This window comes from Vicugna pacos, chromosome 11, assembly GCF_048564905.1.
Source record: "Vicugna pacos chromosome 11, VicPac4, whole genome shotgun sequence".
Classification (NCBI taxonomy): domain Eukaryota; kingdom Metazoa; phylum Chordata; class Mammalia; order Artiodactyla; family Camelidae; genus Vicugna; species Vicugna pacos.
In genome coordinates this window covers 68,103,699-68,130,505 of record NC_132997.1, presented here as the reverse complement: position 1 = coordinate 68,130,505, position 26,807 = coordinate 68,103,699, and the positions used below count along the sequence as shown (strand labels likewise).

At 37.7% G+C, this 26,807-nt stretch overlaps 1 protein-coding gene across 1 annotated transcript in view; it reads left to right on the top strand.

Moving 5' to 3' along the window:
- The window catches only part of CH25H (cholesterol 25-hydroxylase), a 219,663-nt gene that overhangs the window by 72,313 nt on the left and 120,543 nt on the right, over positions 1–26,807 (top strand). Inside the window, exon 6 of the mRNA XM_072971583.1 lies at positions 8,854–8,974. The gene's annotated coding sequence lies outside the window, so the exon portion shown is untranslated. The remainder of the gene's footprint in view (positions 1–8,853; positions 8,975–26,807) is intronic.

Here is a 26,807-nt window from a genome sequence, read left to right as displayed (position 1 = left end):
TTTCTCTTGCTCTCAAAATCTCTCTCAACCAATAGCTACCATGGAGATTCTCAGTTTACCTTTCAATTTCACTTTCATAACGACTTCCTCCAAACCCATCCCTGCATAGGTTTTGACTTCCTCGGACTTCATCTCTCCCTTTCACTTACTTTTTTCCTACCAGTTGACCTCCCTCTCCTGTGACATGATCTTCTTAGACTTCTAAGGTAAAAAAACCCTTGACTTAGAAGATTCTCGGGAAGGAGGATAGGAAGACTGACTTTTCCCCGGCTGTAGGGAGCAGAGAGAAAGATGACTCCTCCATCTTTCCTGGAAGTTGCAGTTTTAGCAGGAGAAGGAGCTGAGGTGTGTGAGGCTGCAATGTTGCCTTAATTTTTAGTACCTGGAAATAAAATGTGTGTAATACACCTTTTGGCTATTTTCTTGGAACTTTGGAGGAGACAAACGATAGCATAGAATTCTATGTGTAGTCTCTGGAAGATATAAAAAGTTCCTCCTTCTTGATTTTTCCAAAGAAGAAAGACTGTGTGTTTCCTAGGAATGCAGGATTAATATACTTCTGCAAAGGCCTCTGGGTTCCTCACTGAGGACAGGGAAGGAGAGAATGAAAGGATAAGAGACTTGGAAGCTTAAGCTTCTGGGCACAGATTGATGAACAGCTGAACAGTTGTTTGGGGGTCACTCTTGCTACATGTCTTACCCCGGCCTCTGCACCCCTGAAGTCCTAGGAGAGAATTGTTGGCACATGAGAAAGCAATACCAGAACTTTTATTCTTACTTACTTTTTTGCCTCATCCTTTTTAGTTTCTGTTTTGGTGTGTGTCTCCTAGTGTACATAAAGTATATTAATAAAATGGTATACAAATATAATAACTAAATAAAAAATAACTATGTTCATGTGTATATACTAGGGGTGCTTGCTCAAATGTGTTGACCCATAGAGGCACACTGTCAAAAAGAACATTTGTCCATTCGTTCATTTATTCATTATTGAATTCTTGCTGTGTGTCAGTGTTGTCTCGGTGATGGGGTGGTAATGGTGAACAAAATTTGAGAATGACTGCTTCATAGGAACGGTTCAATCACCCTTCCATCAGTAATACTGATTAATAGTTCAATCAGTAACTTTTTTTTTAACGAGATTCTTGCTTTAACTGCTTGTGATTGATGGACTAGAAACAGAATCAGCCCCAAGCTTCCTGAAAACTGTTGGAAAATGTGAGTGAAATCGTCAGGATAGAACACTTCTAAATCGAAACATCTGGATCTGAACAGTGTAAATAAAAGATCCGTTTCCTTCTCAGGAGAGGAGCTGAAGAGTAACAGAAAAGGGAAAATGCTCAGAGATGTTCCAAAGGACGTATGCTTTTAGGCTGCAAAGCGAGGAACGCTCTTCCTTCTAAATCTCCTGTGGCATCCATACCAAACATAAAGCAAATTTATATAAATTATTCTGCCAAATAAACATTTGGTGTCGGTGTATCCAGTGAGAGGAACAGGGCTGAGCTCTCCCCATCCTTCCTCTCAGCACTAGGTGGGTATTATTATTCCTGTTCTCTACGTGAGAGCACTGAGATTCGGTTCAAGGAAATCCCCAAGGCAGTCAGGTAGGGGGGATGCATTTCCACCCAAGTCCAATGCCAAATCCATCTCTTACCCTTATGCCATATCGCCCAAGGTGCAGGGAGAAGCTGGAGGGATTAGAACCGAGATGGAGAAGGAAATTCAGAAGAGGCAAAATCAAGAAGCATTGTGATTGCTGATCTTTTTCCTCCTGAGATGTCCTCTCATAAATTCTTTTTTTTTTTTTTTTTTTTTTGGCCCTTCCAAAGAGACACAGAAGGATAGAATTCAAGGACTACGGTTAAAACCATGGCTGGCCTGTCATAAAATCCGTAAAGAAGCCTGTGTGGTGGGGGGAGGGGCATGGGGGACCTGTGGAGGTGCTGTTCGGGTACAAATGATGGGCTTTTTGGAGTCAGGCTTGACTTGGAATCTTCATTTTGCTGCTTACCGACTAAGTGAGGCAGAGCCAACTCTACCATCCCCGAACCTGGGTTTCCACATCTCTGAGATGGAGCTGATTCCTCTTACCTTACAGAGCCATTGATAACATGTGCAAAGTGTTTATACAGCAAAATAACACACAGCCAGGGTCTGTAAAGCTCTTTTCGTTTTCCCGAAGGAAGCCAAGCCATCTGCTTTCCTACTGCAGTGAATAAGCAGCAACAGATCCTACAAATAAGATCAGTGTAACCGCTGTCAGAAACAAGCAGACTTTCTAAGAGCTTTGTAAGCCTTGCCCTAAGCACTCGGGTATATTATCTTTAATGCCAGCAGCCACCCTCCAAAGCAGTGCTGTTATTTCTGTTTTAGAAATAAGGAAAATGAAACTTTGAGAAGTTCGGATTGACCGCAGGAAAACGGCAGAGCGAGGAGGAGAATTTTGCACAAAGTGTGCTTCCTTTCCAGGAGTCCTAGTCCTGTGGCTGCAGAGGCACGAAGAGGCAGGGACACCGACTTCTAAACTGTCCAGTCAGAGAAAAGTAGCATGCGTGTGTCCTGATTTTCTAAACCAGACCTTATTTTTAGGGGAATCATGGAATGTGACAAGCCTTTACTTCCTATGCTTGTTCTGTGGGAAGAACACTCTAGAACTGTTTGTGGAGGCCGAGGAAGGAGTGGGTGACAAGAAGGGAGGAAGCAGGAACATTACACGTTTCCCTTTTTGGTCTGAATCAAGTTCTCTGAAACAGGACCACTGGGAACACGATGCCTCTGGCAAGATGTCATCCTGACACTTCCTTATCATTCAACTATGTTTTAACATGTCTTGGTAGAGAATTCAGTCCTGTTTGGGGGGATTCTGTGCTGTTCCCCCCAAACACAGCATTTCGCAAAATGAAAGCTGAAGAATTAAAGTGGTCATATAAAACTCGTCCAAAAAGAGGCACCATGTGATATCAATTAATAGTAAGAGATGTGGCGTCAGATAGACTAGCATTCAGTTCACAGCGCTGAAGTTTACTAGCTCTGTGACCTGGGGAACTTGCATTCCTGAACTTGTGTTCCTTCATCTGGAAAATGGGATCAGACATTCATTTGGTGATTTTTGAGCAACAGCTATGGCCAGGCACTCTTTAGGCATGAAGGATATAGCAGAGAACAAAGAAAACTGATACCCTTGCCTTATGGAGCTTATCAAAGCGGGGGAAAGAGGTAAGATGTATGATACAGAAATAAAAATGTATTAGATAGTGCTAAGGAGAAAAAGTAAAGCAGGAAGGGAAGATGCAAATTGTTTGGTGGGGCGAGTTTGAATTTTAGGATGCCCAGGACAAGCCTCACTGAGAAAGTGACTTTTTCAGGAAAGAGATGAAGGAAGAAGGCAAGCTAGCTGTGCAGATGGCTGTAGAAGGCAATAACCAGCTGTATACATGGGTTTGTTGTTTAGGGGAGAAGTTCCAGGCTAGAGATACAATTGAGATGTCATCGCCTAATAGATGACCCGTTACATTGAATGAGGTCGCCAGGGAGTGATGGTAAATGAAGAAAAAAATTATTCTAAACACGGAGCCCCGCAGCATGCCATCATGTACAAGTACCAAAGAGTAAGTACCAGCAAAAGAGATGAAAAAGGATGAGCAAGCCATGTGAGAGCGTAACCAGGGGAGTGCGGTGTTCTGGAAGCAAAATGAGAATGTACTGCATGGCAGGAAGAATCCTGCTGAGACAGTGAGTGAAATAAGGATTGAGAAGTGACCCTTGGATTTAGCAACACAGCAATCACTGGTGTCCTGAAGAAAACCTGTTTTTGGTGAAGTGTTGGTGATAAAAACCTACTTGGAGTGAGTATAAGAGAGAGAGGAAGGAGAGAAACCCGCAGAGTGTGTCCAGACAACTCAAGATGTTTCGAGAGAAGGAGAGAAATAAATGTAACCCTGATGAAGGAGAGGACTTTTATTTCCCTATTATTCTGAAGAAGAAGAAAAAAAAAATCCCAAAGAGCTTTGTATGTTGGTGGAAAAAAAAAAGTTTTAGAGCAGGAAGAACCTTTGCGGTTTCCAAATACTGGGAATTGGGATAATAATAATAACAACCGTGAAGTTGTAATTGAGCTTTTCTAGTAAATACTTACTGACTCAGGTTCTGTGTCAGACCCTTTGCATTTCCTACCACCCTCTAAGATACACTGCTATCAATCCCATTTTACTAAAAGGAAAACTGGGGCTTGACATGTTAGTCAACATGCTTTAGAACATAGAGTCTCAAACTCCAGTGTGCATGCAAATCGCCCATTGTGCTAAAGTGCAGATTTTGATTCAGTAGGTCTGGGCTGGGGTCTTGCGATTCTCCATTTCTGATGTGCTCCCAGGTGCTGCTGATGGCTGCTGGTGATAGAACCACACCACGGGTAACGTGAGTCCAGAGCAAGTCAAGGGGATGGTCCTGAATACCTGGCCTGGCTGATGAAAAGCCCAAGTTCTTTCTACTGGGCCACGTGTGCTCCCATGTTCTTGGTGGAGCCACAGGTTAGAAAACCAAAGTGAAAGAGAACCTCCGGGAAGCAAGGGAGGAAGGAAAACAGCCATCTCTCCTGCTCTCTTGCTAGAAGAAACCTGAGGAAAGTGAGCCAAGGCATGTCTGTAGCACAAGTTGTATGCTTCTTATCAGCCCATCTGAAACACTGAGATGCTTGCATTGAACCAACTCATAGTCTGGGCCGGGCTTGCTTTTCTAGTCATGATGAGACTCGGATCCCAATTCACTGTTATTTAACCTCGCTGTGATCCCTGCCTCTGTAGTATATGCAACACATCAAAGTTAGTCCCACATGTAGACCATGAATGGAAAAATAGACAGCTGACCTTCTTAAAGTTCAAACAGAAAGCTTGCTCTCTGCATTAGTGAGGTGTGATTGCAAGACAGAGCACTGAGATTTGGGGGTTAGATACAGCTGGGCTTAAACCCTGGCTCTGTTATGCATTAAGTGTGTGATCGGAGCACAATTTGAACCTATACCCTCCTTTCTAAAATGGAGAAAGTGCTGTCTAATTTACAGGGAGGCAATACTGCACATTGGTTAAAAGTGTGGCCACTGGAAAGATTAACAAGAATTCAAATCTTAATGCCATGAACTTCCTAGTTGTGTTCTTAACTAAGCCTCAGTGTTTCTCATCTGTAAAATGGGGAGAAGGGTATGCCTGCTTCTTAGGGTTGGTATGAAAATCAAATGGGAGAGTTCATGCAAAGGTCAATACATGTTAGCTCTTATTATTAACAGTAGTGTTATTATTATATTGGGGCTTTTGGGAAGATGGATTGAGATACAGATGTGGAGTGCTTTTATGGAAGGTGCACTCCATACATCTTTGTTTTGCTTTTCCCCACTGAATAAATGAAACAGGCAACTCTGAGGTTACTTGATGAAGTTTGCTGATGGAAAATGTTAATAAAGCGAGCGAGAGAGAAGCATCTTAAGCATCTAGGATTTAGTAATAGTAATTTAGTCTGAGGCATAACTAAAGAATAAAAGGAATCACTGAAAAAAAAATCTGTCTTGCACAGGAGGAAATACCAGAAGGATGAGAATGCTGTCAGCAAGGGAGTGCTTACGTAGACAGATTCTGTTGGCTTCCCAGCTTCTCCCTGAGCTGTAAGGGGCTCTCCACACAGCGCTTGCCTGGTACTGAAGCAGCTGGGTAACATTTCCTGTGGTTTCGAGATCAGCCAGATCCAGGGCTACTTTGCAGAGGTGTCTGCCGATGGGCTTTATCCATGCTGTCTTAAAAGGCCACGATTTCAACTGCTGGGTCTTCAAATCGTCTTTATCCAGACTTACTTAAAATTTTTTTGTTTTATTTTGAAGAATACAAAAATCATTAAAATTCGTATAAAAGCATAATCCAATTTTATCATTAATAACTGGAACCAAACAGCATTTAAAAAAGATCTTTGGAAGAATAAGTTGTACAAAGTGCAACAACTATTCCATCATTTTAGTTCTAAGCACCCATCCATTATGTAGCTTTTGTATTGTAAATAAAATGAAATGTACATGTCTCTGTCTTCCTGGAAATTTCAGTAGTATAGAGGAACAAATACATTAAGAGTGAGAGTAAACTAAAAATTTCTTAAGCCAGAGGAGAATACAGTATCATCTCAGAGGGGAAAAAAATCATACAGGGAAAGTTATGGAGGATCTAACAGATGAGTTCATTCTTAAGGGTTAGATAGGATATAGAAATAAATGATCGTCAGAATTCAATCTGCAAATTTGGATTTGCAAATTTATGTACACTAAGCAATATACCAACTCCTGGAGGCACAGGAGTATTTGAAGATAAAGATCCTTATTTAGCAATAACCACTAATTTCCATTATGGGCTAATTCCACGGAGTTAGGCACTGCTCTCAATATGATCCTTTTCTGGATGCTGGACTGCCGAGATGGAGAATGAAATGAGTCCCTGACAGGTTAAGTGTCAAAGAGTTGATCATTTCATCATCCATCAAAATTCACATCCCAGACTAATAATATAAAATTGCCTATTAGCCCTAAACAACATGCTGTTTCTCTCCTCTGTGCTTTTGCTCAAGCTGTTTTCTCTGCCAAGAATGCCCTTTCTCTATGTCTTTAACCTGGGTAACTCAACACAGTGGCAAGACATGTGACTCCACGGAGAGGGTCATTCCTGTCTTATTTGTGCTTCTGTAGAGCCCAGGACGACCTCTGTCCTCAGAGCTCGTGGCACTCGCCTGACTTCTCCCTTCACCATAAGCTCCTTACTTTTCTATCCCTCGTGCCATGCACCATCCTCAACACATCATAGGCACTCCAGTCTGATACTGTTTATCTTTTACTAGGCAAATATAGTCCACTTACATATTCTGTGATTTATCGACATATTTGGCTTTATTTTTAGTTTCATTTTGGACTATTTAAACCATTTTCTATGCTTTATTTTTAAAATTTTCTTTTTGCCTTCTTTTGGATGGATTTTTAAAAAATTCCTTTTATTTCCTTTGTGATCTGAAGGCATACATTTTATTTCTACTGCATTCTATTTTGGTGGCTACACTTAAGATTTAAAAAATGCCTATTTCACTTTAGAAAGTCAAGTAAGTTAGCACCTGCACTCTCCATCTAAACAGTACAGTGGCCTTAGACTGTTTTAAGTCTTGTCATTTTCATTTTGCATATATTACCCAATATCTTAGTTCACCTTTAGTATTATATTATGTTTATTTTTAAATCAAATTTACTTCTGCTGAAGTACAATTAACCGTCTGTGAATGAGTCTAATTCTGGACTTTCTGTTTTGTTCCATCGATCCATTTGTCTATCCTGACTACTAACATGCTTTCTGTTACCATTGCTTTATACTAAAGCTTTTAATCAGGAAGTATGTCTTCCTACTTTGTCCTTTTCTTCTAAATTGTTTTGGCTCTTCTAGGCCTCTTAAACTGCCATAGACATTTTAGAATCAACTTGTCATATTCACAAAAAAGTTACTAGGGTTTTGATTGATTTTTTGATTGAAGTAGGGATCCAATTTTATTTTTTTTAAATGTAGATGAGTGTTTTCCCAGCACCACTTAGAAAAATCCATCCTGGCTGATTTGTGCTTCCACATTTATTATAGATCAAATGTACATACATATATGCATTTACTTCCAGTCTATGTATTCCATTTCATTGATACTTTCATTTTTTCTCGTGCTAATAATATACTGTGTGAATCATGACAACTTTATAATAATTACAGGTATCTTGTAGGAGCCATCACCCCTCCTTGTTCTTTGATTTTAGGATTGTTTTGACCTTTCTTAGCATTTTTATTTTCCACATTACCTTGTCAATTTCTACAAAAAAAAAAAAAGAAAACCTGTTGGTATTTTCATTGGAATAACTTTGAATCCTTAGGTCAATTTGGGGAGAGTGAATACCTTTATATTAAAATTTTTAATGCATTGAGCCTGCTCTGTCTCTTCATTTATTTAGTTCTTCTTTAGTGCTTTTGAATATGATTACAATTTTTTCTCCATAAATATTTTATACACATTTGTTAGATTTATTATTATGTACTTTATATTTCTAGAAGTTATTGTAAACAGCAACCTTTTTCTTCAAGTCCCTGAATGTTGGTTAATAGAAATGCAAATGATTTACTATTCTGATTTTATATTCAGCTAAATTCTCATAATTTAGGAAGATTATAATTTTACTATCTAGTTAAAGAGTTTTTTATTTTGTCCTTTCTAGTCTATACACTTTTATTTTCTTACTGCATCAGCTAGAACTTCTAATACAATGTTGAAAAGACAAGATAGTGATAGAGGTCCCTTGTCTTGGTGGGACCTAACAAGGAGAGCTTTCAGCATTTTACTAACAGTTATGTTTACTTTCCATATCCTTAGTGATATACTGACCTAAGCCTGTTCAGTCACATGCAGGGCTTAGAACAGGTTATATAAGCTATTTTGAATCTGCTTATAAATATTTGTTTAATAAATGTGTATAATTGTGGTTAAATTTGGTATGAGACTTGCTTTTCTTTGAATGAATATTAATGTTCAAAAAGTGTTCAAAATCTACTGAGTTGATCATATAATTTTTCTCCTTCTATCTATTAGTGTGTTAAATTACACTAATTGATATTTTAATATTAATCCAATCTTACATTCCTGAGATAAACTGAACTTGGTTATCACCTATTACTTGTTATAATTACTATATTCAATTATATGAGAATTTGTTTAGGACTTTTGCATCTATCCTCATGAATGAGATTGTCCTGTAAATTTCCTTTTGAATACTATCTTTCTGAAGTGTCAAAATCTGCTTCTCAGACATTACCAGCACCACAGCCTGTTGATGAGACAAATCTGACGATTTGATGAGACCACTGCTTGCAGCTGTACGAGAACGCCAGCTCTGCGAAGCTTCGACAGTGCCTGTGAGAAGAGAAAGGTAAGGGCAGGACTTATTAAATTGAAAGTCTGACTTAAAGGCAGGTCTTTTAAAGGAGGTAGAGCTGATTAGGAGGGGGCAAACATTCAAGATCCAGTGGTCTAGAATTGGTGGAAAGACAGAGGAGGATTCAGAGAATCAGGGTGTCAACTGTCTGTTGATGTTTGACACTGAGGAATTGATGAGTCTTCGGGAAATTCATATAATGAAGAATCAAATAACCATTTGCCGAGCAGAAGACTCCTGGAAGAACAAAAACATGCTAATGAGTGCAAAGAAACTGCACAAGTTATGTTAGCACACAGAGTAAAGTGTGGTTTGGTTCAGTGTCCAGGTTAAGCATGGGAGTATACTGACTCTGAGTTCAGAAGTTTGGTGTCAAAATCGTGCTAGATTCATAAAGCGATCTATGGAGTGTTCCTTCATTTTCTATGCTATGGTATATTTTGTACAAGATTAGGATTATTTGTTATTTGAGTATTTGGATGTTCATAACTTTTTAAATTGTCTAGGATTGGTGTTTTCTTTGTGGGAAAGTTATTTTAGCATTCATTTCATTTCCCTATTTCATTTTTTTCTTTTTTAAAAATAAACTTTACTGTTTGAGCAATTGTAGGTTCATAGCAAAACTGAGAGAAAAGCACAGAGAATTCTCAATATACCTCTTGCCCCTGGCCCTGCCACCCCAAATAGCCTCCCCCACTATCAACATCCCACACCAGAGTGGTACATTTATTACAGTCAATGAACCTACATCGACACATCATTATCCCCCAAAATCCATAGTTTACATCAAGGTTCACTTTTGGTGTTGTACATTCTATGGGTTTTGTCAAATGTATAATGACATGTATCCGCCATTATAGTGTCATACAGAATGGTTTCACTGCCCCCAAAAACCTCTGTATTTCACCTATTCGTTCCTCCCTCCCCCTTAACCCCTGGCAACCACTGATCTTTTTGCTGTCTCCATAGTTTTGGCTTTTCCAGAATATCAAAGAGTTGGAATCATACAATAGGTAGCCTTTTCAAATTGGCTTCTTCAACTTAGTAAAATATGCATTTAAGTTTCCTCCATGTCTTTTTTTTTAAATTTTTTATTGATTTATAATCATTTTACAATGTTGTGTCAAATTCCAGTGTTCAGCACAATTTTTCAGTCATTCATGGACATATACACACTCATTGTCACATTTTTTTCTCTGTGAGTTATCATAACATTTTGTGTATATTTCCCTGTGCTATACAGTGTAATCTTGTTTATCTATTCTACACTTTTGAAATCCCAGTCTATCCCTTCCCACCCTCTACCCCCCTGGTAACCACAAGTCTGTATTCTCTGTCCATGAGTCTTTAGATTCCACATATGAGCGATCTCATATGGTATTTTTCTTTCTCTTTCTGGCTTACTTCACTTAGAATGACATTCTCTAGGAGCATCCATGTTGCTGCAAATGGCGTTATGTTGTCGGTTTTTATGGCTGAGTAGTATTCCATTGTATAAATATACCACCTCTTCTTTATCCAGTCATCTGTTGATGGACATTTAGGCTGTTTCCATGTTTTGGCTATTGTAAATAGTGCTGCTATGAACATTGGGGTGCAGGTGTCATCCTGAAGTAGATTTCCTTCTGGATACAAGCCCAGGAGTGGGATTCCTGGGTCATATGGTAAGTCTATTCCTAGTCTTTTGAGGAATCTCCACACTGTTTTCCACAGTGGCTGCACCAAACTGCATTCCCACCAGCAGTGTAGGAGGATTCCCCTTTCTCCACAGCCTCTCCAACATTTGTCATTTTTGGATTTTTGAATGCCGGCCATTCTGACTGGTGTGAGGTGATACCTCATTGTAGTTTTGATTTGTATTTCTCTGATAATTAGTGATATTGAACATTTTTCATGTGCTTTTTGATCATTTGTATGTCTTCCTTGGAGAATTGCTTGTTTAGGTCTTCTGCCCATTTTTGGATTGGGTTGTTTATTTTTTTCTTATTAAGTCGTATGAGCTGCTTATATATTTTGGAGATCAAGCCTTTGTCGGTTTCACTTGCAAAAATTTTCTCCCATTCCGTAGGTTTTCTTCTTGTTTTATTTCTGGTTTCCTTTGCTCTGCAGAAGCTTGTAAGTTTCATTAGGTCCCATTTGTTTATTCTTGCTTTTATTTCTTCTAGGAGAAAATTTTTGAAATGTATGTCAGATAATGTTTTGCCTATGTTTTCCTCTAGGAGGTTTATTGTATCTTGTCTTATGTTTAAGTCTTTAATCCATTTTGAGTTAATTTTTGTATATGGTGTAAGGGTGTGTTCTAGCTTCATTGTTTTACATGCTGCTGTCCAGTTTTCCCAAAACCATTTGCTGAAGAGACTGTCTTTATTCCATTGTATATTCTTGCCTCCTTTGTCGAAGATGAGTTGACCAAAGGTTTGTGGGTTCATTTCTGGGCTCTCTATTCTGTTCCATTGGTCTATATGTCTGTTTTGGTACCAATACCATGCTGTCTTGATGACTGTAGCTCTATAGTATTGTCTGAAGTCTGGGAGAGTTATTCCTCCAGCCTCTTTCTTTCTCTTCAGTAATGCTTTAGCAATTCTAGGTCTTTGTTGGTTCCATATAAATTTTATTATGATTTGTTCTAGTTCTGTGACATATGTCCTGGGTAATTGGATAGGGATTGCATTAAATCTGTAGATTGCCTTGGGCAGTGTGACCATTTTAACAATATTGATTCTTCCAATCCAAGAGCATGAAATATCTTTCCATTTTGTAAAGTCTTCTTTAATTTCCTTCATCAATGGTTTATAGTTTTCTGTGTATAATTCTTTCACCTCCTTGGTTAGATTTATTCCCAGATATTTTATTACTTTGGGTGCTATTTTAAAGGGGATTGTTTCTTTACTTTCTTTTTCTGTTGATTTATCGTTAGTGTAAAGAAATGCAACTGATTTTTGAACATTAATTTTGTAACCTACTACCTTGCTGAATTCTTCAATCAGCTCTAGTAGCTTTTGTGTGGACCTTTTAGGGTTTTCTATATATAGTAACATGTCGTCAGCATATAATGACACTTTTACCTCTTCTTTTGCAATTTGGATCCCTTTTATTTCTTTCTCTTGCCTGATTGCTGTGGCTAGGACTTCCAGGACTATATTGAATAGGAGTGGTGATAGTGGGCATCCTTGTCTTGTCCCAGATTTTAGTGGGAAGCTTTTGAGTTTTTCACCGTTGAGAACTATGCTGGCTATAGGTTTGTCATATATAGCTTTTATTATGTTGAGATATGTTCCCTCTATACCCACTTTGGCGAGAGTTTTTATCACAAATGGGTGTTGAATTTTATCAAATGCTTTTTCTGCATCGATTGAGATGATCATGTGGTTTTTGTCCTTTCTCTTGTTGATGTGATGTGTTACATTGATTGATTTGCGTATGTTGAACCAGCCTTGTGTCCCTGGGATGAACCCCACTTGGTCATGATGTATAATCTTTTTTATGTGTTGTTGGATTCTATTTGCTAAAATTTTGGTGAGGATTTTGGCGTCTATGTTCATCAGTGATATTGGCCTATAATTCTCTTTTTTTGTAGTGTCTTTGCCTGGTTGTGGTATCAGGGTGATGGTGGCTTCATAGAATGAGTTTGGGAGTATTCCCTCCTTTTCAGTCGTCTGGAAGAGTTTGAGAAGGACTGGTATGAGTTCTTCTTTGTATGTTTGGTAGAATTCCCCGGTGAAGCCATCCGGTCCTGGACTTTTATTTGTAGGGAGGTTTTTAATTGCTATTTCTATTTCCTTTCTAGTGATCGGATTGTTCAAGTGTTCAGTTTCTTCTGGATTCAGTTTTGGTGGACAGTATGTTTCCAGAAACTTGTCCATCTCCTCTAGGTTATCCAGTTTGGTTCCATATAGTTTTTCATAATATTCTCATATGATATTCTGTATTTCTATTTTGTTTGCTGTAATTTCTCCATTTTCCTTTCTTATTTTGCTAATTTGTGCTCTCTCTTTTTTCTTCTTTGTGAGTTTGGCCAGAGATTTGTCGATTTTATTTACTTTTTCAAAAAACCAACTTTTGGTTTGGTTGATTTTTTCTATGGTCTTGTTAATCTCTATTGTATTTAATTCCTCTCTGATCTTTATTATTTCCTTCCTTCTGCTGCTTTTTGGGGCTTTTTGTTCTTCTTTTTCTAATTGATTCAGGTGGTGGGTTAACTTGTTTATTTGAGATTGTTCTTCTTTTCTGAGGAAGGCCTGTATCGCTATAAACTTCCCTCTTAGCACTGCCTTTGCTGTGTCCCATAGGTTTTGAGTGGTTGTGCTTTCATTATCATTTGTCTCAAGGTATTTTTTAATTTCAGCTTTGATTTCCTCATTGATCCATTGTTTTTTCAATAACATATTGTTTAATCTCCATGCTTTTCTTTTTTCCTCCTTTGTTTCTCTGTTGTTGATTTCCAGTTTCATGGCATTGTGGTCAGTAAAGATGCTTGAGATAATTTCTATCTTCTTAAATTTGTTGAGGTTTCTTTTGTGTCCAAGTACATGATCGATCCTGGAAAATGTTCCATGTGCACTTGAAAAGAATGTATATTCTATTTTTGGGGGGTGTAATGCTCTGAAAATATCCACCAAATCTAGTTTTTCTATTGTAGTATTTAATTTCTCTGTTGCCTTGTTTATTTTCTGTCTGGAAGATCTGTCTAGTGATGTTAATGCAGTGTTAAAATCTCCGACTATGATTGTATTCCCATCAATATCGCCCTTTATCTCTGTTAGTAATTCTTGTATGTACTTAGGTGCTCCTATATTGGGTGCATATATATTAACGAGTGTAATATCTTCATCTTGTATCACTCCTTTAATCATTATAAAATGTCCTTCTTTATCTTTCTTTATGGCCTTTGTTTTAAAGTCTATTTTGTCTGAAATCAGTACTGCAACACCTACTTTTTTGGCTTTTCCATTTGCATGGAATATCCTTTTCCATCCTTTCACTCTCAATCTATATGTGTTCTTCTCCCTAAAGTGGGTCTCTTGTATGCAGCATATTGAAGGTTCTTGCTTTATTATCCACTCTGCCACTCTATGTCTTTTGACTGGAGCATTTAGTCCATTAACATTTACAGTAATTAATGATAGATGTGTGTTTATTGCCATTTTGAACTTCTCTTTGCAGTTGAATTGGTATATCCTCTTTGTTCCTTTCTTCTTCCTTTCGTGGTTTGGTAATTTTCCTTTATATTATCATGGATTTTATTTAATTTTTGTGACTCCCTTGTAAATTTTTGACTCGTGGTTACCCTTTTTTGTAAATCTATTAACCTATACCCGTTTTTATTAAACTGATAATAACATGATCTCAAACCCATCCTACTGTTAAAAAAAATTTTAAAAAGAAAGAAAAAAAAATTCTGTATTTCCCTGCCTCCCTCTCCCACTCTCAGTGATTTGTATGTCTTCTTTTATAATTTCGTGTTTTCTTTATTTGTAATTCATGAGTTATCACCTTTCCAGTTGTACGTTTCTCATTTCTGTAGCATCCTGCTGCTTTTCTATTTAGAATAGCCCTTTCAATATTTCTTTTAGCATGGGTTTAGTGTTGCTAAACTCCTGCAGCTTTTTTTTTGTCTGTGAAACTCTTTATTTCCCCTTCTATCCTAAAGGATAGCCTTGCTGGATAAAGTATCCTAGGCTGCATCTTTTTTTCACTCAGGGCTTTGAATATATCTTGCCACTCCCTTCTGGCCTGTAGTGTTTGTGTAGAGAAATCAGCTGAGAGCCTTATGGGGGTTCCCTTGTAATTCACTCTTTGCTTTTCTGTTGCTGCCTTTAGAATCATTTCTTTATCCTTGACTCTGGCCATCTTGATTATGATATGTCTTGGTGTGGGTCTATTTGGATTCTTCCTGTTTGGGACCCTCTGAGCTTCCTGTACTTGGATATCTGATTCCTTCTTTAAGTTTGGGAAGTTTTCAGTCATGATTTCTTCAAAAACCTTTTCAATCCCCTTTGATCCTTCTTCCCCTTCTGGGACCCCTGTTATGCGAAGATTGGGACGCTTTATATTATCCCATAGGTCCCTTATGCTATTATCATTATTTTTTATTTGCTTATCTTGTAGTTCTTCTGAATGGGTGCTTTCTATTGCCCTGTCTTGTAGATCACTAATTCGTTCCTCTGCATTAACTAGTCGGCTTTGCACAGCTATTAGATCATTCCTCATCTCTGTCAATGAGTTTACCCATTCTGCTTGGCTCTTCTTTATAGCTTCAATTTCATTTTTGACATATTTTATATCTCTAAGCACTATCTCTTTTAATTCCTTCAGCAATTTGATCACTCCTTTTTTGAAATCTTGATCTAGTAGGCTCTCCATGTCTTTTAATGTCTTGGATAACTCATTTCTTAAGTGTTGAACAATATTTTATTGTCTGGATGCTCTACAGTTTATTTATTCATTCACCTACTGTAGGACATCTTAGTTGCTTCCTATTTGAAGCAATTATGTATAGATCTGCTATAAATATTCCCATGCAACTTTTTATGTGGAAAGAAGTTTTCAACTCCTTTTGGTCAATATCAAGGAGCATTGCTGGATTGCATGTTAAGGGTATGTTTAGTTTTGTAAGACATTGCAAAACTGTCATCCAAGTGGTTGTACCATTTTGCATTCTCACCAGCAATGAGTTCTTGCTGCTCCACGTCCTCATTTTGCCAGTGCATTGTATTTTGACCATTCCAATAGGTGCGCAGTGGTAGCTCAATGTTGTTTTCGTTTGTGTTTTCCAAATCACATACAATGTTGTGTATCTTTCCAAATGTTTGTCTGCCATCTGCATATTTCTTTGATGAGATCTTTTACCCATTTTGCAGTCAAGTTATTTGTTTTCTTATTGAGTTTTGAGGGTTTTTTGGTGCATTTTGAATAACAGTACTTTATCAGATATGTCTTTTGCAAATATTTTTCTCCCAGTCTATGGCTTGTGTTTTCAGTCTCTTGACAGTGTGTTTTGCAGAGCAGAAATTTTTAGCTTTAACAAAGTGCAGTTTGTTAATGATTTCACTCATGGCTCATACCTTTGCTGTTATAGCTAAAAAAAATCACCCCCATGTCCTGAGTAGTATTATCACTTGGGACCTCCTGTGAATACCAACATCCAAGTCTCACCCCGAATCAAACAAATAAAAATGTTTGGGGTGGGACCCAGGCATTAGGATTCTTAAATCTCCCCAGGTGATTCCAGCATGAATCCTAAGTTGAGAACCTCATAAGAAAAGAAAACATTTTCACCAATGTTAATACAGGCTCTAGGAAATTTCAGAAATCAATGAGAAATGGAAGTAATATCAAAAAAAGTTAACTTGATTTTGCATTTTAAACTTTAAAGGGCTCTGAAAACAGTATGACAAGCCATAGAAAGCTGTTATAAGTGGAAAGCATTGTTGTCATGTAGTAGTGTGGAGGGTCTATAAACATCTGTGCTGGACTGGTTGTAATGGTAAAGCACAAGACAGAAACACACTTACACTTGTCTACAAAACAAAACAAAAGTCATTGCCACACCCAACGTCGTCTTGATTTTCTCCTATGTCATCTTTTAGGAGTTTTATAGTTTTAAGTTTTACATTTATGTCTATCCATTTTTAGTTAATTTTTGTAAAGGGTGTAAAGTCTATGTCTAGATTCAATTTATTTCTTTATATAAGGATATATAGTTGTTCCAGCACCATTTGCCATATTTTTTTCCAGTTTTACTATGTAAAATTATTACAGTTCGACTGCACATACACATTATGTTGCATGTAAATACATAAGAACAGTATACTGTACTTTTTTAAGTTTTCACATATGTACTAATTATTATTTCTAAGAACAGATTAGACCTTTAGCTTTTTAAACTTACATAGTTATCAATGGAATAAAGCCAACTACAAAATAAGAATCAACAGAATGCGGTAATCCAGTCATAAAGAACAGTCAAATGTGCTTACATATATTCAAGAAATCAAAATAATAATTTTTTTTTAAGTTTAGCTGTTTACTCTAAAGGATGTTTGTTTAATTTCTAGCTATTTTGTAGTGGGAGGTTTTTCAGTGTATGTTTTCTATCATGATGCGAGAAAAAAAATCCCCTGTTAATGTTTGTTGAAATGAATAAATCACATGACCAGGAAAGTATGCTGAAAGTTTAGCCTGTAAGAGAAAAAAGAAAGAAACAAAGAAAGGATGAATTAGTAAATTCAGCAGTTTGCCTGTTTTCTCTATGATTTAATTTCCAAGATTTCATCAGCATTTATTCTGTTTTACATGAAACCACAGGCATGCCACGGTATTACTTAACCTTAGCCCTGAGCATGATCTTCCTGGGTCAGATCCAAGCCTGACAACTGTGGTGAATTCAGATCCTGTTTGTGGGTACACTGAGGCAGGTGGCAAGGATGGTATGTGGTCATGAAGTGGTGGCCCTTCAGCCCACAGAGCGAAGAGACCATAAAATTAAAAGACCTGCCATGTTGTTCTAATGAGGGAATTATCACAGTTCAGAATTAATGTTCAAAAAGATTGCGACTCTCATAGAGATGGAAAAGTGAACAAGTATTAAGTGTTTTACTTAACTCATAATGAGGAAGTCGCACTGATTTATAACTGGTTCAAAGGAGAAATTGCAAAAGCATAAATTCGTATGAAATAATGGAATGCTGAAATGAACGTGTGTGGGCAGACAACATGAGGCTTTTCTACGTGGGGGAGGGAAGTCAATTGAATCTCTGGGACAAGACAGAATTTGCGTGCTTCCAAACAAGCCTGCATTTCTATTAGTTGTCTATCACTTTCTGTTGTAAAATAGCTTCTATAGAATTACAAAAGGTATCTTGGTAGGGTATACTATAGACAATGCATAGCTTCCCATTGAAGCCTGAATTTTTCTGTACACCACCAAGTCTGAGATGGTTTGTCAATCCATGAAATGGGTCTAGTTTTCTAAAGTATGACTGATCCACAAATTTGGTCCTTTGTGAAATAGAGAAAGAAATGAGAACAGTGTCCTCTCTAGATGTTTTTGTAGTTGTCTCTGCCTGCTAGGACTCCATCACAGAGTCTCATCTATCCAAATCCATATTCATCAAGTGTTCTGAACCAAGACGTATAGTAAGTGTATTTCACATTGCAACAGAGTGCTAGCACATACGCACCCAAAAGTGAAACCAAAATTTTACTAAAACAAATCCTACCTTCATTATGTAGAATACCATCCTATCTTTTCTTTTCCGTTCCTTTCCTCTTTACAAAATGTTGGTGACTCACTACATTAAGACCCACTACTGAAGTGATTTTCAACTTTAGCTGCACATTTTAGGTCACTCAGAGAGCTTCCAGAAATACTGATGCCTGGGTAGCACTCTCAAAGATTCTGATATAAATGCTATGGCTCATACATTTATTAAGAATTTATTAAAAATCTCTCAGGTGATTTGATATACAGCCAAGGCTGACAACTATTCTCCCAGAGAGAGCCATGACTTTCTAGTTCTTTTCTCTGTCTGCCTGGCCTGCCTTCCATGGTCAATCAAAGTGTGAAAAAATGGGCTGTGGTCATCCAACCAATCTTTGTGAATAGGATGAAATAATCATCTTGCCCAAAGAGGGGCAAAGGGAACCTATTTCTTAACATGGTCCATATGGAATAACACTAATTTTTGGAATTTTAGGCATCTAACTGCCTGCAGCAACCAAAACAAAACAACTCATTTTTTTCTTTAAAATGAATAACTGATTATTCTTTGTAAGCCAACCTTCTTATACCTGCATCTTCTATGATCCATTGATTACTGAAATTATGCTCTAATCACTTTCCTAAAGTTTCTGAGTCTGTGTTATGATCAGGATTCTCAAATTTGCTTCAAGCTTGGGAGTTTATTCTTGAATCTTCCACCACCGTATTTATGATTTTGGGCAAACACTTAACCTCCCTTTGTTTTAGTTTTTTTTTTTTCTCCATCAGGAGAATCATTTTAATAATTTCTGCCTCATTGCTCTTGGATTGGATATTATTGGATAAGACTTCTAAGTTATAACAAAACATAGAACTGGTAACAGGACACCCAACCCTCTCAGAAGATCCCTAATTTAATTTCAGGCATCCAGGTGTTGCACCTTTATGGAACATTGACTACGCCTCAACTACTATTTTAGGAACTGGATTACAGAGATAAATTGGTCACCGCTCTTACTGCCAACTTGTTCACATATGGAACAATAGACAGGAAAACATTGGCAATACAAGATGGTATCTGCCAGACTAGACTCTTTTGTCTCCAACACAATGGAGCTACTGGAACACAGACTGAGTTTTCTTGTCATTATCACTGAAGTTTCCCAGGAAAGCCAGTTCAGGGTGGTAAAGACTGATCTGATTACATTGATCACACACACTAATTTGAGGGCTGAAACTGAGTTACAGCCACTATACTTTTCTTTTTTTCCTATTACCTATATTTTTCCTCTTATCTATATCTGGGGAGAATTTTTCTTCCACCACTGTGTTTTCATCAGAACCACATTGCAGTTCTAAACTATGATCTAATCTTTTTAATCTTCCATACTTTAAACAAACTAGCAGGGTCTTTCCTGGTAGGGATACTGACTTCTTAAAGCAGAGGAAGAAGGTGAGTGACCCAATGCCATCTCTCCCTTTTAAGGCCATCTTACTTCAGGATGTTGTCTCTTGGTTTTCAGCTCCCTCTGTGAGTAGAGTTTAATCAAGCCAGCTGTGCTCCTACATAATTAAAGAGAACTGGAATAAGTTTAGCAGACCAAACAGTAGTAAAGCCGGTCTAGAAGGACTTCTATTTAAAGACTTAAGCTATTACATAAACAGTTTTTAAGTCTCCACAGAATTTAGTTTAACCCTCCTCGGAGTAGCTATATGAGGTATAAGGTGGCTTTCATAAAACTTGTTTTTCAGATATTGATTTGAGATTGGGATCCATGGGGTATCATTTGATCAGAAGATTCAGATATTACTAAATCCTACCTTCTAAGTGACAGAGATTGAATTAGGGCTAAGGACCAATGTCGTAGCTTATATATATATGTGTGTGTGTGTATAAATATTTATTATAAATCTTAGTGATATAAAGGATATGTAGCACACAATTTACAAATAACATTAAAATATGCAGTGCTCTTTTTTGGGTGTAGAGCAAGGTGGTTGAGTTATATATTTGTTCAGATTATATTCCATTGTAAATTCCATATAACCAATTGATTCTCAAAGAAGGCCTTCAGTGATTTTGGCTGAACTCTCGTGTCTGTAGTCAAACTAGTTATAACTGACCAAGTTCTGATAGGAATACTTACTGATATTTTCGTAGGCATTAATGAGTAAGTTGAAAGCGAAGCAGCAAAGACATATATTGGAACCTCACTCACTCACCAGCTCTGTCAGTGACTTTATTGCTGAATTAGGTAATAGTTTTAGAACACTAGAAGAACCATCCTCAATTTTTGGTACTACTCATGATGTAACAGTTACGACGCTGCTTAAATTTCTAAGTTTAATCTGCCTCGTTAATATTTCTCCATTACTTTCTTAAGTCTAGACCAAGGGTTGTCAAGTTACAGCCAAATCTACCCCACCACCCCAAACCACCTTGATTTTAATTAAAAGAATGTTTTATTGGAACACAAGCACACCTATTTTTTTCCAAGTTGTATATGGCTGCTTTCAAGTTATAGCCTGAGTTGATTAGTTGTGACTGGGATGGCTTGTAAAGTCTAAATATTTGTAATCTGGCTCTTCACAGAAAAAGTTTGCTGAACTCTAGTCTAGACAGTCAACAAAGCAACAAGCCACACCCTGTTTTGTAGTGCTCGCCAATTTCCATGTTGTAAAACTCCAAGGCTCATTTCAAGCTTCCAACAGGAATGTCATTGAATGTGGAGATGGGGAGAGATGCACAGGAGTAGCACTTGGTCATATAATATTTGTACCGAACAGTGGAAATGGACATAGAGCATCTCAAGGACATGGAAAATAGTAAAATATAGCAAAATAATAGAAAGTGATGAGTTTTGTGCTTAGTATTTTCATTTTTAATATAATTCATTTAGTTTCAAGTTTATATAATTTACTTGAGTTTATTTTTTTATTTTTTGGGGGGAAGGGAGGTAATCAAGTTTGTTTGTTTGTTTGTTTATTTGTTTAATGGAGGCACTGGGGATTGAACCCAGGACCTCCTGCATGCTAGGCATGCACTCTACCACTGAGTTACACCTTTTCCCCCTATTTTACTCAAGTTTAACAACTGACTTTCAAAATTCCTGAGCATTTTATAATCGGCTGTCAGGATCTTGTATGACACAGCTCCAACACACAATTGTAAATAGCACCTTTCTGCATGGTGCAGAAGAGAGGGGTGTGTTCTACATTTGTCTGCCTAGTGACTAGGAATTCAAAAGAGGGAAGGTGGAATTGTAGTGTGGGGGATCACTGAAGAATGAGTAGGAATTTGAATAAATCATCTTTATACAATTTACTGAAAACCTACAGGTGTTGGCCCAGAACTGACGATACAGAGAAGAGTAAGGCACAGCCTTGGCCACAGACTCCACAGTTAATGAGAGAGGTCGCCATTCAGTCAGTTAATCAATAGTTTCTTGCTCTCCTATTCTGAGCCCTGTGTCACAAATCTAATGGGCAATAAGATATCACAAATAATTACGATGCAAAATGTTAAATGCTGTGACAAAAATATGGGAAAAAATATCGAGAAAGAGTGGCAAGAGCTTTCATTGAACTCTTAGGGTCCATTCCACATTTGCACAACACTTTGTCCTTCCAAACAAGTTGTTTTGCTGCCTTAGGAAATGCTGTGGGCTTATCTTTCGTGCCTTTTACTCTTCGTCTGACCTGGCTTCTCCTACTCTATCTGGTTTTCCAAATCACAACCACCCCTTAAGACTCAGTTCAAATCTGACCTCCTTCTAGAAGTTTTCACTGACCTCCTTCAGAGCATGGTTCTGTCTTCCCCTTCTGAGCTCCTGTAACATTTACTGACTGTAAAATTCTCTAGAGTTTTTAAAACATTGTTAACTATGTGCATCTGTGTAAGGTGGAATAAGGATAATGAAACCATAACTGACAGGCCAGTCAGTGAATTTCAGAATTACAGAGCCATATTACATAAGACTGATTGAAATAAAGGGCTTGTAAATTTTTGCAAAGTCATGCACTCTCTTTGTTTCAGTGAATATAAAATTTGATAGAATACGAGTAAAAAAATGTCAAGATACAAAGTATTTTTTATAAAAGAATTTGAGTCCAGAGGAAAGACACACAATGTATTGGGGGAAAAAATGGGCCTTAACCTCAGATGAATGTGCCTTCAAATTCGTGCTGCCATTTCTTAGCTGGATGACTTTGGATGAGTTGTTTAACCTCTTTGAGGCTTTCTTGTTTTACTTAAAAGTGGTCATGATACACCTCTTACACATAATTTTTTTTTACAGTTTCTAAACCATGAAGTCCTTGAGATTATGGATTGAGTGTTGTTTTTCTGTCCTTAGTGCCTGGCACTAAATTGGCTTCTATATATTTTTGTTAAAAGAATGGTTGAGTCAGCTCTTAGTTTCCATTATGAAATCATTTAGAAATATCATTGCTTCTCACTGCAATGGAATAGATCCATGGACATTTTCTCCAACCATGTACCAAAATAACAACTTACATCTATAATTTATGAAGGAAATTAAAAAAAAAACTAATGTGAAAGGAGAAGTGAAATTAAGCACTCAGTGGATTTGGTAACATGATCCAGTTCCTTCCTGTGGTCACTTTTTGTAGATGTGTCTGAACCATTTCCTGAAGTCTCAGTTTTCCATTCACGGACAGTCCTGTTCCTTCCAAGTTATTTTTTGCCTGCAGAATCCTCAAGTGCTAGGCCAAACTGAATTGCCCGTGGTGGGCCCATGATATTCTCTGCTGTGCTGCTTTCTAGAATGAATATGTGTATCAGGAACACGGAGATGTACCGAGAGCAGTCCTTGTGAGAAATAAAGCCGGTTGTACACTCCTGATTAGCATCTTTGCATTAGCATCACCTTGTAAAAGCTGACAATGATTTACTGATTCGGGACTAGGGTTAAGTCACTGAACTCTATGTGATAGGCAGAATAATGTTCCCCACAAAGTGTCTATATCCTATCCCCAGAACCTACATATATGCTACCTCTCACAGTAAAATGGACTTGTCAAATGTGATAAAGGTTCTTAACATAGGGGCAGTATTCTGGATTATCGAGATGAGCCCAGTATAATCACAAAGTTCCTTAAAAGATGAAAGATAAAGGCAGCAGAATCAGATAAGGAGACATAGGGATGGAAGTAGAGGTTGGAGTGATATGATTGCTGGCTTTACAGGTGGAAGAAGAGGCAACAAACCAAGGAATGTAGGCAACCTCTAGCGGCTGGAAAAGGCAAATAAACAGATTCTTTCCTAGGACCCCCAGAAAGAATAAGCACTGTGTAAACCTTGGTGTTAGCCCAGTATGACCCATTTTGGATTACTAATTTTAGAACTGTAAGATAACAAATTTGTGTCATTTGTAAGCCACTATGTTTGTGGTAATTTGCTATAGTGACCGTCAGAAATTAACACACCATACCTTTCTCCTACCCAGGGAATTATAATGACTTACTGCTGCCTGACCTTCAAGGGCCCACCCTACTCCCTTGTCTTCCAGGGCCTCTGTCATTGGAACCTACCTCTCTGTAAGAGCCTGAGCACTATTTATTTCTTCTAGTAACATTCGTGCCATGATGGTACCTCTACAACTCACACAACACAATATGTGAACACACATACACACATGCGCGCACACACACCATTCCAGATTGTTTCCTTCTCTCTACACATCCAAATAACCAAATTCTGCTAGTTCTGCCAGCCTTGTATCTGTTCCAAAGAGTTTTCCTATTTCATCCTCAGGGATCACTCCTGTTACTGAACATTTGTAACCAGCTCTATGCAGGTTGTTATTTGATGACCAAAAGTAGGTGAGAGGGATAGAACACACACCCCTTATTTTTCTCTTACAATTCCTTTGCTACAGAGCGAGATAAATAATCAAACTCAAAAACATGTGTTGCCTTCATCAGTCTTCTGAGTGCATTGAGCTGTTAAACCTTGGTTTTAGGTCCTTTCTGAGCCTCAGGTCTTATTAAACTGTTAAGACTTCAATTGTCATGAAGCTAAGTATTATGGTCTCTAAGTCTATCAGGTCACAAAACTAAGTACATGGTTTCTAAAGGATTTTGATTCTTGTATATGATTCTGAGTGGTTGCCCAGCCTGTGAGTTTCTGGCTAGTGACAGATCTATACCCAACATGGTGTCAAGTTGCTTGATAACATGGAAAGTCCAAAGTCATGCACTAATTCTGTACAGATGGTGCCTCCAAAAATATTTGTCTTTATTTTGTCTGAAATGGTTGCATCAGGCTTGCTATCTCCCTAAAACTGACTAGTAATCCTAGTCTGGTTTAATGTCGACTTGCAAAATAGCACCAACTGATTTTGCTTCTGTGAGTAGCATTTTCCTTATTTGGAATGATGTTCTGAATATACTTGCACGGGTAGTTTTCTCTTTCTCTCCCTCTTTCTCTGTCTCTCATGAAAGTCAGGAAGCATGTTTTGTGTTCTTTATATCTCACCAGTGTTTTATTTGAAATCTGACATTTGTAGATGTGAGGCATGAACTTAATACTTTACTACTGTTGGATGAATCCTTATATTAGAATTAAATTTTCAGCAGAGTAAAAATAAATGATGTGGAGGCGAGGGCAACAGTCCCTGCTGACTACCCCAAAATTATTACTGGCACAACTTCCTCCATGTGACTTACAGGCTGTCTTTGCTCAACTTCGGCGATCACCATTTGGGACCCTACCGCCTCTCAAAAGGGAAATAACTGCAGAAATATGCCTCTTACCATGAAACAAAACTCTCCAGTTCCAGCCTGATTAGATCTCCAGTTCCAGCCTGATTAGATCACTCGTCTTCAAAAAGCATATACAAAGGAAGCCAGATTTTAATTAATGAAAATGATTCTGACCTCCTTAGAAGGCAACAAATGTTATATTTGATTCAAGACAATGCCTGCGTTTTTTAAAAAAAAAAACAGTTGAGAAAATGAGCAATCTAGCCATATGGGGATGGGATGCAGCCCCATCTCAAAGAGCTCATTTACTCACCAGCAGAGAGCAGAATGGGGTGTCTGTGTCATTGGATTTGAGGATGGATGGAAGGGACAAAAGGGTGTTCCAGAGTTTTGCAGGTGGCCTTCTATTAATCCTCTTGCTTATAGGTGATGCAGGCTCAATTTAAACTGGGTTAAAGAAAACCAATTTTTCAAGGATTTATTTGGTATCTTAGTGGAAAAAGTCACTGAGTAGGACTGAGCAGACATGCCTGAATATACTCAAAGGCTATCATTAAAAGGTATCTCTTTCTATCTTTCAGCTCTGCTTTCTTATTTGTTGGCTTAATTCTCAAGCAGGCTTCTCCATCATGCTGACAAAAGGTTTGCCTGCCAAATGGTTGCCCTGGCTCATCTCTGTATAGCTCAGCATACTTCATGGAAAGAGAGATTCTCTTCACCGAATGTTCCAAAGATGTCATAGGATTGGGTCTCATTGAACCAATGTGGGTCATTGATTAAATACCTTAATCAATCATGATATGCAAGAAGTCAAATAAGATGGTTTCAGTTACTATCATCATCTAGGCTGAATTGTCCTGGATCTTAGATGAAGGGGATAGAGGATAGGAAGCTGGCAACTCTATTTGGGATGGGTGGGCTGAGATAATGGTTCACCAGTACTGTGGAGTATATGGCTTACTCTTTCCCAAATCTGTTTCCTCTTCTTCCTAGATACACATAGTCATTATAGTTTTCAGTCTCCTTAACAGGTGGATGTGTCCATGTGATGGAGGTCTAGCCAGTGGAAGGTAAGAAGTAAAATGCATTACTTTTAAGTCCATCAAAACCTCCCAGACAACTTTGGAAACCATGAATAGAAGATGGTAGGGGCACAAAATGAAAGGTGTTTCCATTCCTAAATCCTTAACACTTGGAGGAAAGCTCCTCACCAAAGAGGAACATTCGTTGTGGGTATTCTATCATTTTAAAAATTCCCTCTTTTTTATTGAGATACAATGGACATAAAACATATTGGTTTCAGGTGTACAACAAATGATTCAACACTTGTATATACTGCAAGATGGCCAACAAAATAAATTTAGTTAACATCCATTGCACACAGTTCCAATTTTTTTTCTTGTGATGAAAACTTTCAAGATTTATACTCATCACATTTCAAATATAGAACATAACATTATTAACTATAGTCCCCATGCTGTAAATTACATCCCCAAGATTTATTTATTTTATAGCTGAAAGTTTGTGCATTATGATCACCTTCACCCATTTCACTGACCCTCATTTCCTACCTCTGGCAATCACCAGTCTGTTCTCTGTATCTATGAGTTCGTTTTGTTTTGTTTCAGATTCCACATATAAATGAGATCATATGTGATTTGTTTCTTCTCTGTTTGACTTATTTCGCTTAGTATGATGCTTTTAAGGTCTGTCCATGTTGTCACAAATGGTTAAACTTCCCTCTTTTGATGCCTGAATAATATTCCATCATATATATGCCACGTCTTCTTTATCCATTAGTCTATTGATGGGCATTTAAGGTTTTATCCATATCTTGGCTATTATAAGTAGTGCTTCAGTGAATATGGAGATTCATATATCTTTTCAAGTTAGTGTTTT